This window comes from Balaenoptera borealis, assembly GCF_965194805.1.
Source record: "Balaenoptera borealis genome assembly, chromosome: 13".
NCBI classification, from domain to species: domain Eukaryota; kingdom Metazoa; phylum Chordata; class Mammalia; order Artiodactyla; family Balaenopteridae; genus Balaenoptera; species Balaenoptera borealis.
Genome location: NC_138870.1, coordinates 63,783,650 through 63,798,598, shown reverse-complemented (window position 1 = coordinate 63,798,598; position 14,949 = coordinate 63,783,650). Strand labels below are relative to the sequence as shown.

Sequence of the window (14,949 nt, the reverse complement as noted above, 5' to 3'; positions counted from 1 at the left end):
AGCTCTCCACTGCTCCAAATTACCTGTTAGCTGATCACGTTTTGTAAAGAGGTCATCCACTTATTTTAAAAATCCTATGGTACTGTATTGGGAAGACGTGAGAACAAACTAAAACTGTTGTCAATGGAGATGGAAGGGTTTTTGTTTTTTTGTTTGTTTTATTTACCCAATAGAGCCCTGGAACAAACACGGTTTTATCTGGATCAGGACATTCAATTGTGTTGGATACACCTGGTCAGAGGCAGAATAGAATTTAAACGTACAAGAGCAAAGCTCTCGGTGACATCCTCTGTTCCTTTCGCAGTCACTTGGCTGACTTGTTTTGCAGTCACGATGGGTGACCCCCTGATGTGCTTATCTGTTTGGCCAGTTATCTGAATGGGGTCTCTCCAGAGCCCCTAGGACTCTGGAATGGGATTGTGTCAAAGGACATGCACGCTGGGCTGGTGTTCACAGCTAGAGGGGAGGGCGGCAGAGGTGTGCCTGGCTGGGCTGGGAAGCCCATCTCAGCTTGCTGCTCAGGACACCAAGCCGGCGCTTGGAAAGGCTGTAATGCCCCACACATGGCTGCCCCCTTTTGGATGTGCGGTACTCAGACCCAAGTTGCTATTCAGTCTGAAAAGGATGGAAGTTTTCACGCAATTTGCCCTGTTTTGTACACGGGAAGGCACAAAGAAGCTAATTGATTTATAGACTTCTTTTAAGGAAGACAAAGCATACAAAACAAAACAAAACAAAACCCTAACAAAACTTAAGCTCTATTTTTCCATCTGAACCTGTTTTTGTCTTTCCTAGAAATAGTGCTTCTTGGATGGATTCACAGCTTTGGAAATTCCTCCTGTTGTTGAAGGGCTCTTCTTGAGACAGGTCAGTGGGTAAAGCTCACTGAAGCTATTTTTATTTTTATTCTGTCCAAGAACTAGCCCACTTTCCCCCTCTCAGACAATATAATGGTTCCCCAGACTCAGGGGTTGGCAGATGGCTCACGGTAATATATTGATGTTCCATTTAGAAATCTACCTTTAAATTTTGTCCTTGTTCTCCGTGCTCCCTTCTGTTATTTGAGAGGTCAGGGAGGGACAAAGACGTGCAGGAGGAAGGCTGTGACTTGCTGGTGATCTCCCCCACCGCCAAGAAGCGACAGGTCATCCCAGTGCGCTGAGTCTGGACCCCTTGAATATGCTGTCTGCCAGTTGAACTCCTTTTTTATGTGCAGATCTAAAAGGAAAAAAAATAAACTGACATCTCATTATGGGAGGCATTCACTTCAAGTGTGGACATGAGAGACAAGGCTTTGACAGGGAAATGCCTCCTGTCCACTCTCCCCAGCCTTTATTCCAGGACCTTTGAACTCTCATTGTTACTGATGGTGGTTAGTGAGAAAATGGGAGAAGAGGAGGCACATTAAATGCTGTGGATGGGCCCATAGGACTTTTCATTCAGTGGAAGAAACCGGACACTCATCAGTGAGTAGGGGATGGGTCACTTACGTCTTGATTGTTAAGTTGCTGGACCATCTAGGCCTCTTGTTCTCCTGTCACCCTGTTATTTGGTCATTAACCCAGCTGCCCAGGGATTGAATGCTGGAAGGATGAAGGGATAAAACTAAAACAAGTTTTGGGTGAAGGTGGGCAAAATGTACAAACTTCCAGTCATAAGATAGATAAATCCTGCGGATGTAATGTACGGCGTGGTGACTATTAAAAAAAAAAAAAAAGAAAGAAAGAAAAAAAAGAAACTAAAAATCCACAAGTGAGCATTTCCATTAGAGAGTAGACACATCTGATTCTACTTAATAAAAGAGAGTTTAGCTCATCTTTGTCCCTCATATGGTAAAGGAGGGCATCTCCTTAGTCCGCTCTCTCCTTTCCAGCTACCGCATTCTAGTCATCTGATTTCGCAGGGTGTTTGACTAGTCAAGCAGTTCCTGACCCCAGGCTAATTAAGAGTTAATTGTATGTCTGCTCATTACATGGCTTACTTCCTAGTCTCAAAGTAAGAGCAGTTGCTCACACTCCAAACTTGGGCCAGGAAGTAGCATCGATGCTATAATTCAAGGTGTGAGGAAGGCTTTCCCCCATGATCTTTCCCACCACCCAATCACAGCACATGAAATTAGAGAGTTATTCATTTGTGCTAAAACTTACTTTTATTTTTCCCAAGGAGAGGTAATACCATATCTATTTTTAAAAGTTTTTCACTTTTCTACATTTTTGAAATTGGTATGCTTTAAAAGTGATGAATATATTATAGCGTTTTTTCCCAGCCAAGTTTTATTAAATTTATAATGCATTTTCAGTAGATGGGAGCTTAGAGTGTTATAAATATGGTATATTAAACAGTTATTAGTTAATCATATCTAAGTATGAATTATTTCAGAATCTTTGTTTCTGGAAAGTTACCCGAGAAAAGTGCTTTGTGGAATTAGGAATGCTAATATATATTAATATTAAATTAATATCTATTGAGCACCTTGCAATGTTCCAGGCTCCGCTTTTATTAACGTGATCTCACTTGATCTTTCAAAGAATCCTATAAGGCAGTGATTACCCTGTATTATTACTCCTATTATTATAGAATTTTGGCTCAAATAATTTAAATAAATTTCATTTATTTGTGTAACAAATGTTTATTGAGCATCTACTAGGTACCAGGAATCCTTTTATTTATTTATTTATTTATTTATTTTTTACAGATGAATGAAATGGATGGCTAAATGGGTTTTTATTTATTTATTTATTTATTTATGGCTGTGTTGGGTCTTCGTTTCTGTGCGAGGGCTTTCTCTAGTTGTGGTGAGCGGGGGCCACTCCTCATCGCGGTGCGCGGGCCTTTCACTATGGCGGCCTCTCTTTTTTTGGAGCACAGGCTCCAGACGCGCAGGCTCAGTAATTGTGGCTCACGGGCCTAGCTGCTCCGCGGCATGTGGGATCTTCCCAGACCAGGGCTCGAACCCGTGTGTCCTGCATTGGCAGGCAGATTCTCAACCACTGTGCCACCAGGGAAGCCCCAGGAATCCTTTTAAGTACTAAGGAGTCAGAGATGAATAAGGCAGGTACCGTCTCTGATCTCAGGAAGCTGACTGTGATAAACAAGCAAACCAATACATGAGATAATTTCCAATACTAAGTACTGTGAGGAAAAGAAAACATAGTGCCTCTGGGAATCACTGATTGTGGGGATGGTGGAGGGCGCAGCAGGTGGAAAGCAATGAGGGTTTGCTTAAGGCTTTGTGACTTTTCAAGGTCACCTAACTAGTGAGAGGCTCTGAGTTTTAATCCCTTTCTGGGAGAGCAAGCAGCAGTGACAGGCATGAAAAGTTTCACTTCTTTAAGGTGGCTCTGTGAGAGTTATTGGAGCATGTTGAAACAATTTTTGCAGAACTGGAATGGTGCCAGGACACCTGGCCTGTGAGGACACCCCCCTCTCGGAACATTAGTGACTTCAGAGGAAGTATTTGTTTTCATCGTTTCTGGAGGTGGGATTGTTCTTTGATGTTTTCTCATTCTGTTTGCCTGACCACCACACCAGAATCAGACTTTTTCAAGGCCTCCCTCGCCTAATGAACTAGAGGCTTTGGAAAAATCTACCAAATAATAGAAATATTTCTCTTTCAGCTTAACTGCTGACCCAGACTAGTCAGAGAAACAGCCTTTCAAAGGATAAATCTATGAAATTCCATTTCTGGGGGCAAGTGCCTTGATTTGCATTGAGCATTGTTGTAAATGTCAGCTGTCCAGCTCCCACTGTCAGCTTGAATGGCCATCAGTGTTTATCCTCCCAAGAATATTGCACCGACTTCTTCAGCGCATGGTTAGAGGCTGTGAGGCTGTACTGTTTCTTGTTAATGACAATCATGCCCCTCTTATCTGTCCTCCTTCCTTTTTCTCCTGTGAGCCACTTCCAAATTTTCCAAACTTATGATGAAATGCTGACTTCACTTAGCTGGGCTGTTAGTTTTCCTGGGCTGCTCTGCTGAGCCGGCGTTCCCGTGACCGATCTTGTGAAAGCCTGGGAGGGGAGCAAAATGTGAGCCAGTTGAAGAGACTGAACAAAGGGACAAACTGGGGCAGTTTTCTTCCCTTGCACCTGGAAGTAGATGGGAAGAACCCAGGGCACAAAATCATTCCAAATCAAAAATACTGGAATGTAATGTGCTGTCCTGTTTACCACTGTATCCCCAAGACCTAGAACATAGCGGGTGTTGAAGAAATACTTAGTGAATGATGATCGTGGCAAGTTGTCTCTACGAGCTTAACCATACCCTGCATGGTCTCCTCGGTCCCTTTCTCTGACCGCTGCTGGGCTTTTGCCAGTTGTTTGCTCTTGAGGAAGGGATTGAGACTTAGAAAGAGGGGGGAAGGCTAGTCCTACTGCCGGGCTTGATTGGCTGCAGCGATCATGGCTCTTTTTCCAGCTGCAGAGCACTTTGTGTGTGATAAATGATACAGAAACATACCCCTGGTAGCCAACTGGCCCCTCACCAGTTCTTTGTAAATAGCAGCCAGAGGCGGCTCTGGTCTTGTGCCAGGCTAGAGACAGCCAGAGGAAATCTCGCAGGTTCCTATCCCTCACATGGGGCTCATCATACCTCTACAGCTGTTGTCTCAGCTCCAGATACTGGTTGATGAAATCTTTGTACTTTTCCTTCAGAGAATCTAGGAAGGAAATGTCATTTTCCCACTTCTCTCTACCCATCTCTGTTTGCTTTGGCAGAGAATCGCTTGGTGGTCCTCTCTTCTCTGCTCTCATCTCTTTGATTCAAAATGATCTCTCCTGCTGGTTACTTCTTGTTCCTGGAGATATAAAATACAAGCGTGGCTTTGATAGAAATGACAAGAGGATGTGTTAGGTCGCTTGAGGGGTCTAGATGAACAATTCTGTGTCTTAAAATTTATTTCACCTGTCCTTCCAAGTGGCATCTTACACTGAGACAGTCTAGGAAAGAGAATTTATATAAATGAAATGTTTAGTCCAATGACTGAGGGGCTGTGTTGCTATGTTTTGTGGCTTTTGGGACTGAGACATTTTCATCCTTTAACACCTGAGAATTTGGGAGGTGTCTTTCTTATTATGTATGTCACACATTAATTAATTGGCATTTTTTTTTTTGGTGGTGGTGGTTAAAATAATGGTGTCACTCACAGTAAATGAAATCTTAGATTTGATCAAATAAGGCAGTTAATTCTGGCCAGAAACGTCTCAATTTTTTCTAAGACTTTATTTTTTAAAAGCAGTTTTAGGATTACAACAAATTTGAGAGGGAAGTACAGAGATTTCCCATATACTCTTTTCCTCCACACATGCATAGCCTCTCTCATTATCAACATCACTCACTGAAATGGTACCTTTTTTTTCCCAAGGATGAACCTACACTGACACATCATAATCACTCCAAGTCCATAGTTTACCTTAGGGTTCACTCTTTTTTTTTTTTTTAAATTTATTTATTTATTTATTTTTGGCTGTGTTGGGTCTTCGTTTCTGTGCGAGGGCTTTCTCTAGCTGCGGCAAGTGGGGGCCACTCTTCATCGCGGTGCGCGGGCCTCTCACTATCGCGGCCTCTCTTGTTGCGGAGCACAGGCTCCAGACGCGCAGGCTCAGTAATTGTAGCTCATGGACCTAGTTGCTCCACGGCATGTGGGATCTTCCCAGACCAGGGCTCGAACCCGCGTCCCCCGCATTGGCAGGCAGATTCTCAACCACTGCGCCACCAGGGAAGCCCCAGGGTTCACTCTTGATTTTATACGTTCTGTGGGTTTGAACAAATATATAATGACATATATTCATCAATATAATATCATGTAGAGTATTTTTACTACCTTATTCATCATCTGCTGCCCCCCTGGGGCAACGACTGATCTTTTTATTGTCTCCATAGTTTTGCCTTTTCCAGAATGTCATGTAGTTGGAATCATGCCGTATGTAGCCTTTTTTCAGATTAGCTTCTTTTACTTAGTAATAGGCATTTTAGTCTCCTTCATGTCTTTTCATAGCTTGATAGCTCATTTCTTTTTAGCACTGAATAAAATTCTATTGTCTGGACATACCACAGTTTCTTTATTCATTCACCTACTGAAGGACATCTGGTTGCCTGCAGATCTGCTTTACCAGTTATGAATAAAGCTGCTATAAACATCCATGTACAGGTTTTTGTGTGGACATAAATTTTCAACTCCTTTGGGTAAGTACCTAGGAGCATGATTGCTTTATCATCTGGTAAGAGCATGTTTACTTTTGTAAGAAACTGCCAGACTGTCTTCCAAAGTGGCTGCACCCTTTTGCATGCCCACCAGCAATGAGTGAGAGTTTCTGTTGTTCCACATCCTCGCCAGCATTTGGTATCATGAGTGGTCTGGATTTTGGCCATTCTAAAGCTGGGTAGTGGTACCTCATTGTTGTTTTAATTTGCTTTTCCCTGACAAGTGATATAGAGCATCTTTCTATATGCTTACTTGCCATCTGTATACTTCTTTGACGTCTGTTAAGGTCTTTGGCCCATATATATATATTTTTTTTTCCCTGTAATTGATTTCTAATCTCATAGCATTGTGGTCAGAAAAGATGCTTGATATGATTTCAATTTTCTTAAATTTACTGAGGCTTGATTTGTGACCCAAGATGTGATCTATCCTGGAGAATGTTCCATGCGCACTTGAGAAGAAAGTGTAATCTGCTGTGTTTGGATGGAATGTCCTATAAATATCAATTAAATCTATCTGGTCTATTGTGTCATTTAAAGCTTGTGTTTCCTTATTAATTTTCTGTTTGGATGATCTGTCCATTGGTGTAAGTGAGGTGTTAAAGTCCACCACTATTATTGTGTTACTGTCGATTTCCTCTTTTATAGCTGTTAGCATTTGCCTTATGTATTGAGGTGCTCCTATGTTGGGTGCATATATATTTATAATTGTTATATCTTCTTCTTGGATTGATCCCTTGATCATTATGTGTGTCCTTCCTTGGTTCTTGTAACATTCTTTATTTTAAAGTGTATTTTATCTGATATGAGTATTGCTACTCCAGCTTTCTTTTGATTTCCATTTGCATGGAATATCTTTTTCCATCCCCTCACTTTCAGTCTGTATGTGTCCCTAGGTCAGAAGTGGGTCTCTTTTAGACAGCATATATATGAGTCTTGTTTTTGTATCCATTCAGCAAGCCTGTGTCTTTTGGTTGGAGCATTTAATCCATTCACGTTTAAGGTAATTATCGATATGTATGTTCCTGTTACCATTTTCTTAATTGTTTTGGGTTTGTTTTTGTAGGTCCTTTTCTTCTCTTGTGTTTCTCACTTAGAGAAATTCCTTTAGCATTTGTTGTAAAGCTGGTTTGGTGGTGCTGAATTCTCTTAACTTTTGCTTGTCTGTAAAGGTTTTCACTTCTCCATCGAATCTGAATGAGATCCTTGCCAGGTAGAGTAATCTTGGTTGTAGGTTCGTCCCTTTCATCTCTTTAAGTATATCATGCCACTCCCTTCTGGCTTGTAGAGTTTCTGCTGAGAAATCAGCTGTTAACCTTATGGGAGTTCCCTTGTATGTTATTTGTCGTTTTTCCCTTGCTGCTTTCAATAATTTTTCTTTGTCTTTAATTTTTGCCAATTTGATTACTATGTGTCTCGGCATGTTTCTCCTTGGGTTTATCCTGTATGGGAGTCTCTGCGCTTCCTGGACTTGGGTGGCTATTTCCTTTCCCATGTTAGGGAAGTTTTCGACTATAATCTCTTCAAATATTTTCTCAGGTCCTTTCTCTCTCTCTTCTCCTTCTGGGACCCCTATAATGCGAATGTTGTTGCGTTTAATGTTGTCCCAGAGGTCTCTTAGGCTGTCTTCATTTCTTTTCCTTCTTTTTTCTTTATTTTGTTCCACAGCAGTGAATTCCACCATTCTGTCTTCCAGGTCACTTATCCGTTCTTCTGCTTCAGTTAATCTGCTATTGATTCCTTCTAGTGTAGTTTTCATTTCAGTTATTGTACTGTTCATCTGTTTGTTTGTTCTTTAATTCTTTTAGGTCTTTGTTAAACATTTCTTGCATCTTCTTGATCTTTGCCTCCATTCTTTTTCCAAGGTCCTGGATCATCTTCACTATCATTATTCTGAATTCTTTTTCTGCAAGGTTGCCTATCTCCACTTCATTTAGTTGTTTTTCTGGGGTTTTATCTTGTTCCTTCATCTGGTACATAGCCCTCTGCCTTTTCATCTTGTCTATCTTTCTGTGAATGTGGTTTTTGTTCCACAGGCTGCAGGATTGTAGTTCTTTTTGCTTCTGCTGTCTGCCCTTTTGGCCCATATTTTAAGCATGTTGTTTGTTTTCTTATTGAGTTTTAAGAGATCTTTGTGTATTTTGAATAATACTCCTTTATCAGATGTCTCTTTTGCAAACATTTTCTCCCATTCTGTGGCTTGTATTCTTCTTCTTCTTTTTTTTTTTGGCCACGAGTGGCATGCAGGATCTTAGTTCCCTGACCAGGGATTGAACCCGTGCCCCCTGCAGTGGAAGTACAGAGTCTTAACCACTGGACCACCAGGGAAGTCCCTGTGGCTTGTCTTCTAGTTCTCTCGATAATGTCTTTCACAGAGCGGGGGTTTTTAATTTTAATGAAGTCCAGCTGATCAGTGATTTTTCTCATGGTTCGTGTCTTCAGTGTTGTATCTAAAAAGACACCACCATACCCAGTGTCATTTAGGTTTTCTCCTGTGCTACCTTCTAAAAGTTTTATACCTTTGCATTTTACATTTAGGAACATGATCCGTTTTTGAGTTAACTTTTGTGAAGGGTATAAGATCTGTGTCTACATTAGTGTTTTGTTTTGTGTTGTTTTTTTACATATTTTGTATCCAGGTGTTTCAGCACCATTTGTTGAAGAGACTGTCTCTGCTTTATTGTATTGCCTTACCTCCTTTGTCAAAGATCAGTTGACTATATTTATGGATCAGCTTGTTTTTCCAGTCAGTTTTTTTAACCATTCAGACTAATCTATGAGCAAAATATTCTATAATCAACCTATTTAAAAATGTGTCCATAATCGTAATTATTATTTTAAATATTTGTAGATAGATTTATATAGAGGAGGCAAGGAACCAGGAGTGAGACAGGCTGGGTTCTAGTCTTGCTTTTGCTTTAACTTTGTGTAAATCCTTGTTTAAGTCATTACCTTTTAGCCTCTCCTTTCTTGTCTATAAAATAATGGATTTGCAATGATGGCGAAGACTTTGACTTCATAGCTTCCTCTCCTCCCCATGAGTCATTACTCAGAGTTAAAGGCATGGGGAGCGCAGCATGTCTGGCTCACATCTCCTCAGAGTGAAGGTGTGTCATAGTGACTTGTGAGAACCTGTCATGCTAGACCAAATTAGTTTTCTCTGTAAGGTAATGATCCCGTAATGTGAGTGTAGTTATTGAGTGTCAACAGAATGCTGGACACTCTGCCATCTGCTTGTTATGGGTTGAATTGTGTCTTCCCCCCAAATGTTGAAGTCCTAACCCGCTAGTACTGATCGATGTAGCCTTATGTGGAAACAGGATCTTTGCAGATGATCAAGTTAAGATGAGGTCATTGGAGTAAGCCCTAATCCAGTGGAAATATGGACACAGAGACCAACACACACACAGGGAGAAGGCCACTGAAGGTGAAGGTAGAGGCTGGGGTGATGCAGGTACAAGCCAAGGAACCCCAGCGATGGAAAGAAAACCACTAGAAGCTGGGAGAGAGGCCTGTCACAGATTCTCCCTCACAGCCCCCGGAGCTGCCAACACCTTGGACTTCTAGGATCTAGAACTGTGAAACAATACGTTTCAGTTGTTAAAACCCGGTTTGTCGTACTCTGTTATAGTAGCCTAGGAAACGAATACCAATACATCACTATAGACACGAGTCATTCAATCCTCATAATGACCCCGTTCTTTATTCTCAAGGTGCTAGTGCTGATTCAGAGAACAAAGTGAAAAAGTCCTGCTCTTGTGGGGTTTACATTCTAGTGAGAGAGGCCAGTTGCAAAACAAACAAATATATCAGATATCAGGTATGAGACATGTAACAGAAGGAAGTTGGGCATGAAAAGGGAGACAGAGAGTGAGTGTGCAGGAGGGCCGCAGAGGTTTACGGTTTTATAATCTGCACATATTGTGTAGAAAGAGTCCTGAGACTACCCAACAACCAACAGGAAGGCAAACTCCTGGCATACTGTGCAAGCAAGTGCCTTTATTAGTTTAAGGTGTGGTGAAGCTTAGACACATGGAGGTGCTTGCTCAAGGTCATACAGACAGCAAGTGGGGGAGTTGAGATTTGAACCCAGGAACTCTAACTGCAAGAGCTCACCCTCTCAATTACTAAAGGGCCTTTTGGTCACTCTTATCTCTTGATTTCAGTGTGATTTTATGTTCTCTTCAGCCAGATTCTATTTCCAGAGATACTACAATTAGGCAGATAGAGTATTTACGTGACAATCCTCCCAGAAGCAGTTTCCAATGACCTGGCATCAATGTGAAGGGCATATGTCAAGTGATCTTACTACCCTTAGAGTCATTGATATCTTTTTAAAAAAAATCCACAACAGATTGTTTTCTTTTTTAAAAGATTTATTTTATTGAAGTATAGTTAATTTACAATGTTGTATTAATTTCTACTGTACAGCAAAGTGATTCAGTTATACAGATATGTAACATTCTTTTGCATATTCTTTTCCACTATTGTTTGTCACAGGTTATTGAATATAGTTCCCTGTGCTATACAGTAGGACTTGTTGTTTATCCATTCTGTATATAATAGTTTGCATCTACTTATGTCTAACTCCCAGTCGTTGATGTCCTGGTGATGGACATTGAGGATGTGCTTATTTAGCCGCTAGGTGATGCTACATCAAATAGACCAATGCAATATTATTCAATAGGAGCACAATCCTAGACAAACAGGATAAAAGACAGTTATACAAGGGTGAGAATAGGTGGTTAGGAAACCAAAACTATAAAAATCATTACCAGATTGACTAGCTACAGTCATTATTTTAAAAGACCTGTGGGTCAGAGCTGATCATTGTGTGAGTCAGCAACATCACGGTCTTGTGGGAATAGAGCTGAGACGAACTGAGATGAATTCTTCCTATGTGTTCTGAGTACCTCAGACACTTACTAGTGTGTTACAAATAATATTGACCCCGCAAACCTTAAAAAGAAGATTCAAACATTTGTATTTTAGTTTAACCAATAAAATTAGAAAAGTTAAAAAATAAGAGTCAGTGTTAACAATTGTTTGAAAAAAAGGCTCATTTCGGGAATTCCCTGGTGGCCCAGTGGTTAGGACTCCACAGTCTCACTGCCAAGGGCCCGGGTTCAATCCAAGGCTGGGGAACTAAGATCCCATAAGCTGTGTGGTGTGGCCAGAAAAAAAAAAAAAAAAAAAAAAAAGGCTCATTTCACACACTCCTGATGGGATTCTGAAAGATACCACTTCTCTACAGGGAATTTGGCAACATGTATTAAAAGCCTTCAACTGTGAATATTATTGGAGCAATTCTAATTTCAGAATTTCTTCCCCTAAAAAATTATTGAAGCTGAACGAAAAGATTTAGTTATAAATGTTTTTTATAGTATAATTTATAATAGCAAGATTGGTTAATATGGTGGAATATTATATGGCCACTAAAAATGCTGTTGCTAAATGAGAATTTTTAACTGTTTTTAGGTTGTACACCCTTTTGGGAATATGATGAAAGCCACCAACTACCTTCTTGGGAAGAAAACACATATGTACCTACATAAAAATTTGTACATAATTTCACAGAATTCATTGACTGTATGAAGCCCATGCACAGACTTGGGTTGAATACTACAACTCTATAGTAAAGAGCAATAATTAGTGACATGGGAAAATAGTCAGAAAAGCACATATGTACGTTGGCACATGAGACTGGAAAGATACATATCAAAATAGTTAGCTCTGAGAAATGAGATGTTAGATTTTTAAAAATTTCTTCTTTGGGCTTTTCAGTATTTCTCAAATTTTCCACCAGGAAAATGTATTATATCAATATGATTTTTTAAAATTATTTTAATATGGAGTAAAAAATACACAGGAGCCTTAGAGAAGTCTCCAAGAAATATAGCAAAAGTGAAAAATGATGAAAAGTGCAAAGGAATAATGTCGCCTACGGTAATAGGCATTCCTGTGAGGAGGGCACAAAATGGTTCTCTGTCCTCATGGAATATTCAAGGGAAATGGATTTAATTTAAACTAAAGGTTATGCTTGGGCAGAAAATAGAATTTCTTTTCTGTTGTGTGTAAAATACTTAGATGGGGCACCCAAGGACAAGGTGGAACCTCTGTCCATGGAAATGCAAAAGGTGTAGCAAAAAATTATCAGTCTTGTTGGTTTAAGCATCCATTTCCCTGAAGGCATAAAATGGAATCAGGTGATTTATCTAGAGCCCTTCTGTTCAATTTGTTTATATTTTTGAAGCAGGGTGCGCTGGTACACAAGAGGAAGAAGCGCTGTTGGTACTCAGCGATCCGCTGTATCCCCACATACCTCATTGATGCCCCTTCTCTCACAGCCATTAAGATGGTGGGGGTGGGTGATGAGTGCTGCTTCTCCAATAAGGTGATTTCAGATCTCCTATTAATAAATATTGGCTACCAGGGAAATTGGTGATCTAATTGCAACAAAACTGAAATTCATTTTTGTGCCTTGGTCTGATGCACATCATTAAGTGAAGTATACAGCAGGGAAAGTCTGGTCAAGTAAAATTATTCTCCATGCTCATGATTATTAATATTCCTGACTTCTTTGGAGGAAAGCATTCTATGTATCAGGCAGATTGAATCCTCTGGAGACCTGCTGAATCTGTAAGGGAATTTCTCTAATTCACTCTGTAGGCTTGGCAATCCTTTGACCTTGTTATTTCTTGTTACTTATCATACTTACCATTCTTTTTATGACCTTGAAGTATTGCTGCTAAAGGAATATTCCTTAGGACAATTCAGTTTCTATGACAGAATGCATGATTGAATATCAATGTAGTACACACACACATACATACACATATGTATGCACAAACATGTACACACATATGTACTACATGTAGAGATGTAGAACTATGCAATGTAGTGTCATGGTTAAGAGCATGGGCTCTGTGCACAGACTTTCTGAGTTCAGCTCCTGGTACCACCACAGCTTTGTGAACTTGGGCAATTTATTTAACCTTGATAAAATTTAGTTTATCAGAGTGGGGATAATAATGGTTACCTTCCTGATAGGATAGTGATGAAGATTAAGTGCATTAATACAAGTACAATGATTATAATATTGCCTGTACTATAATGCATGTTTGCTGGTAGTATCAACACTTTCTGAGTATCAGAAGGTTTGAGAGAGACTCTGATTTATTGTCCCTCCCACCCCCAGATCACGAAAGTCTTGCTGGTTCCTAAGGCCACAAGAACCAGAATCTGCTTTGTCCATTATACCCTTTCTGACACTAGCTGCTCTAGGGCAGATATGCCCAATTGCCCCTATTGGTGCTAGGTCATTATGTGGACAGGACTACCCAAAGGAGGTTCATGAAGTAGATAGAGCTCTCCAAGCTTTGCGCCCACATGGGAGTGGAGTCCTGCTAGTTACCCCTAAGTTAACCTACCAGCCAAAGCTGCCTGTGGAAGAGGATCCAATCTTAGTCCCTTGTATTTTTACTGCTCTTCAAGCTTGAGTACCATAGACTGTCTTGGGAGTATTGAGTGTCTTATCTGGCCCATGACTTCATAGTCTAGTTGATTATCTCTTTACAAATTCTCTACCTTCCAACAGGAGACCTGAATAACTCAGAATCATGGATGAGTATGTCTCCTTTAATACAGAAGTAAAATTTCTAAAGTTGTATGTAAATAAAATTTTTGTAACTCAAGTATACTTACCTTGTTGAAACAGTTTGTTCTTTTTTTTTTTTTTTTGGTAAAGATTCTGCCATAGTCTCAGGTAATGCATCAAATAAACACAGGTAATAACATTCTTTGTTGTACAAGGCACCATATGAAATATTGGGAGGAAGTTTTCAAAGAAGTAGAAATTATATTTGTCTCCACAGAATCTGTATTTTAATGGAGAGTCACAGAAAAACACGAATTAGGGTTTTGTTTTTTTTTTCACTGTATGTGATCCTGTTTTGATTGCTCTGTAGTTGTGGGGAGTAGAAATAGTGCCTACTGAAATCCACAGTTAGAACTTCACAGAGGCAATTCTGAAATATCTTTACCATTTTGATTTCCTAAACGTTGCGTATCCTGGATTTACTAGGACAGTGTCTACTTCTTGTTATTTCATTCTATTCAGTTAGAATGATTTATTAAATCCACAAATAGTGCAACTTAATTATTTAGGCTTCTAAAACTTTTAGTGCAAATCAAACAATAACAATAACAACAAACCCTAGATTGACTTCAAGTTCTAATATTGGTTTTGAATATACAGTCTTTCTGGACTCAGAGCCCTTTGGTTTCATGGGCTTCTCAAAAGTGTTACTTAGGAAAAGAGGCCAGCATAGCAGGGGAGTCAGACAGTCTCCTGTGAGGTGAGGACAATGCTTTACTATTCCTGCAGGGCACCTCGCCTTTGGCACAGTTCATCATGGTGCATTGTGACCTCTGTACCATGATTGTTGACCTGGCGGCTTTTCCATCTGTCAGAGAGGACCGGGAACAAAGTCTGAGTGATGCTGCCATTGTTTATCCCTGGCTCCTGCTTCCTCTCTTCTCCGCTTCCCACAGCCGCTGCATTTGTTCTCTGCCATTTAGCTTCCTCACCTGGGACACTTCGAACACTGGATGGTCCAGGGGTAGAGCGAGTCGTTATTGAGTGTCTAGACAGCCTCTGCTCTTTTTTCTTTTAAAGGAGATTAGAAAGGACATTGCTGGGCGTTGTGTCACAATGTAGGTCTGGCCCAGTTGTCTAATCTGAGAAG

At 40.3% G+C, this 14,949-nt stretch overlaps 1 long non-coding RNA gene across 1 annotated transcript in view; it reads right to left on the bottom strand.

Annotated features, from left to right (window-relative positions):
- Window positions 1-2,624: 2,624 nt before the first annotated feature.
- LOC309609819 overlaps window positions 2,625-14,949 on the bottom strand; it is a 167,986-nt gene continuing 155,661 nt past the window's right edge. Inside the window, exon 2 of the long non-coding RNA XR_014233603.1 lies at window positions 2,625-5,411. This is a non-coding gene — a long non-coding RNA (uncharacterized lncRNA). The remainder of the gene's footprint in view (window positions 5,412-14,949) is intronic.